Source organism: Salvelinus fontinalis, unplaced genomic scaffold (assembly GCF_029448725.1).
Source record: "Salvelinus fontinalis isolate EN_2023a unplaced genomic scaffold, ASM2944872v1 scaffold_0484, whole genome shotgun sequence".
Classification (NCBI taxonomy): domain Eukaryota; kingdom Metazoa; phylum Chordata; class Actinopteri; order Salmoniformes; family Salmonidae; genus Salvelinus; species Salvelinus fontinalis.
Window position 1 is genome coordinate 1 of NW_026600693.1, and position 3262 is coordinate 3262.

At 40.1% G+C, this 3262-nt stretch overlaps 1 long non-coding RNA gene across 7 annotated transcripts; it reads left to right on the top strand.

Annotated features, from left to right (window-relative positions):
• On the top strand, positions 1 to 3032 carry LOC129846225 (uncharacterized). 7 transcript variants are annotated; one of them, XR_008758228.1, is made up of 4 exons: positions 1 to 74; positions 843 to 1166; positions 1367 to 2177; positions 2281 to 2696. It is a non-coding gene; the product is annotated as an uncharacterized LOC129846225 (long non-coding RNA). The 7 variants fall into 7 exon arrangements; XR_008758230.1 differs by having other exon boundaries at positions 998 to 1166; XR_008758231.1 differs by adding an exon at positions 2703 to 3032 and having other exon boundaries at positions 7 to 1166; positions 2281 to 2380.
• Positions 3033 to 3262: the final 230 nt, after the last annotated feature.

The following is a 3262-nucleotide window of genomic DNA, read 5'->3' on the forward strand; positions in this document are numbered from 1 at the left end:
AGAGCAGGAAGATGAGAAAGAGGAGGATGTCGTTTTTGGTGTGAAAGAAGAGGTTGGAGATCCGTTTAACACCAGTAAGTACCGTCTCTGCAGTCGTTGAACCAATATGTAGTAAAGGGGTTCTACACTTTAATGTTGTTCTGTAGGAATGGCTGGAGCTACACTGTAACGTGTAGAACATCAAGAGTGGACCATCAACAAAACGTTAACAATTGATCAAATGCATCCAATGACAATGCCTGAAATAATGTAGTCCTCAATATCTCCTATTAGATTAGCCCAATATGCAGTCTTAAAGGGGCAATCAGCAGTTGTTACATCCATTTTGGGACTTATACATTAATGATATGTACCCATTGTTTCTTGAAGAATTCACTTATAAATGCCTCATGAGCTTAGTTCAACTGTTGTACCCCATCAGAACCCAAAATATGAGCTTTTTTTTACTCCAATGTATGTCAGTAAATATAAACAAACACTGTATATCCTCAAAACATGGTTAAAACTATAATGTTGGTATCATGGATGGTTGCATTTCTCCAGCCCCATCCCTCAGCTTTTTACCAAAACGGGCAGGGAGTACGCTTTGTTATTGTTTCTATTGCTGCCCCCGTTAATCCTCAAAATAATTTCACAGTTTACTTTCATATCACATCAAAATAATTTAAAATACTTTAACATCAAAATAATTTCACACAATACTTTCATATCACATCAAAATAGGTAACCAGTCTGTATAGATAGATAGCTAAGTGAATTAAATATCACCAGCTACCTAACTTCATATTAGCTATCTTGATGTATTTATCACTGTAAAAAACTAACTCCAAATGCATTTGTAGGTAGCTAGCTACCAGCCATGGAGGAGGGTGAAAGGATAGCAGCCCCAACTGTCAGTGAGAGAGGAGGCTATTCTGGATAAGTGAGGACGGAGATAATAGTAACATAATATTCAGTGTGGTGTAATTTGACTATAATGAAGTGTGTTTCTTGTGAGGTTTTCTGTCCTCAGATAAAGAGCTCTATGAAAGCCAGTCTACATATGAAGAGGTCCCAATGAAGAGCAGTGGTTCTCAGTCCTGGGGACTCAAAGAGGCACATTGTTGTTTTTGCCTCAGCACTGCACAGCTGATTCAAATGATCAACTCATTATCAAGCTTCAAGTGGTATTTATGTATTCATTTGTGATGCTATCCTTGATATGATCCTGTTATTGTCACATGCTACACATGTACATATGTGTGCCCATGCATCTATCAATCCAATGTTATCATGATTTGTTATCAGGGATATTATACTTTAGTAATCCACAATGACCTGGTGATGTAAAAGTCTAATAATTACATTGTCTTCCATATTGCTACAGATACCTTGTAACTGGAGATTCCTTCAAAACGATTGCCTACAGTTACCGTGTAGGGCACTGCAAGGTTGGGTGACCAGGGTCATCTGGGACTGCCTCCTGGAGGAATTCAGATGTGTGAAGGCTACCTGTGTCCTGCGTAACTTCATGAGGATGGACACGCGGACCAGGAGGGGATCTGCAGATCGCCGCCGTGTCCCAGAGGAGGAGTCTGCTGCTCTGCAGGATGTTTCAAGGATGGGGTCCAACAACGCAGCAAGAGAGGCAATCCGTGTGCAGGAGATCTTCACCTCCTACTTCTTCAAAGAGGGTGCTGTTCCCTGGCAACACCATAGACTACACTATGCACAACCAAAGGCTCTTTTAAGAGCCATTCACATTGCAATAAGAGTATTCTTCCATTTACTTAGCTATGTCAACTGCAGTTATTCAATTCCTAGTGTCTCTCCCTTTGATTTCTACTTCTCAGATGAGGGTGCTGTTTAGGTAAGGGTGTGATGTCTGTGCAAAAAACAAAACAGGCTATTTTAAATCACCCATATTGAAAAAATGTAGAGCAATTAGACACCCTATAACCCACACCTACACACTCATGTATCAATCTGATTGATGGATTGTGTTGTGCAGTAAGCAGGCTCAGGTGTATAACTGTGGCTCCTTCCACCTTCAAAGAATAGGCAAGAGGGCCAACCATGGAGAATAGTAAGACACTTCATTATTTCTATAACTACGCTATATTGTTTGTCCTTGTGTGTCCGTTCATGTTTTTCAGCATAAAGTACTCAGCAGCCAATAAGTGTGGTGTGGACACCAGGTGAGGCCACACACAGATGCCTGTTGAACACTGTGGCTTTAACTACCTTTCTCAATAACAGTCTCTCTCCTTCACTTCATCCCTCTCTCCCCTTCTCCCTAAGTCCTCTAGGTTATATCAGCTGTGTCGGTGAACCCCTCCTGCATCTGAACTGGCTACATAGAGGGCACAGCATGATCAGAGGTGAAAGGTCACTTGGTCAGGTCAACAGGAAGTATTATTCAAGTTATGCTTTACATTGAAATACAGATAGATGCAGTAGTCCCAGAATTAATGATCCCAGGTCAGTTTATATTATACAGGAAGTATTAAAGAGATGCTTTACATTGAAATACAGATAGATGCAGTAGTCCCAGAGTTAATGATCCCAGGTCAGTTTATATTATACAGGAGGTATTATTAAAGAGGTGCTTTCAGGTCAGTTTTGCATTTCACCTCCTGATTGATGACTAACAATGTTAGAATAAAAACTAAAAACACAAGGCTTAAACATGCTCTCTCTCTCCATCTGTCTCTCGTCTGCAGATATGTTTTAATGTGAGAGGATGCCAACCCCCAGTCCCATCATCGCCACCTCACCTGCTTTTAAGATAACCTTTGGGCCGACTAGAGACACTGCTATGTAGTTGTGATGAACTGAGAGAATATTTATGTAGCACTGTGATTCATTAATCATGTGCTGCCTTCCCTGCTCCTATGTGCTTACCTCTTTCCCTTTGTCTTTTACACCTCTCTCTCCACCTCCTCTTTCTTCCTCTGTTTTTATAATTCACAACAGATGTGCATTGAAGTACAGATTGAACTTGTATTTATAACACTTGGATAATGAGCTTTTCAATAAAGCGTTTCACATTCTCTACTGGTTGAAATGAAGTGTAATGTGATGAAATACTCCACCTATCCTGTGTTTATCAGATCAATGCAGATGAAGGGCATTAGATGTTGAGATGAACCGGTGTTGGAGTATTTACATGATGCATAGGAAGTGTAGTGTTCTGGTTTTTAACATTATATTTCTGTATATATGAATTAACTAGTTAAATCCTGTTTCTAGTCTTAGTTACACTGTGTAACCATTGATGTCC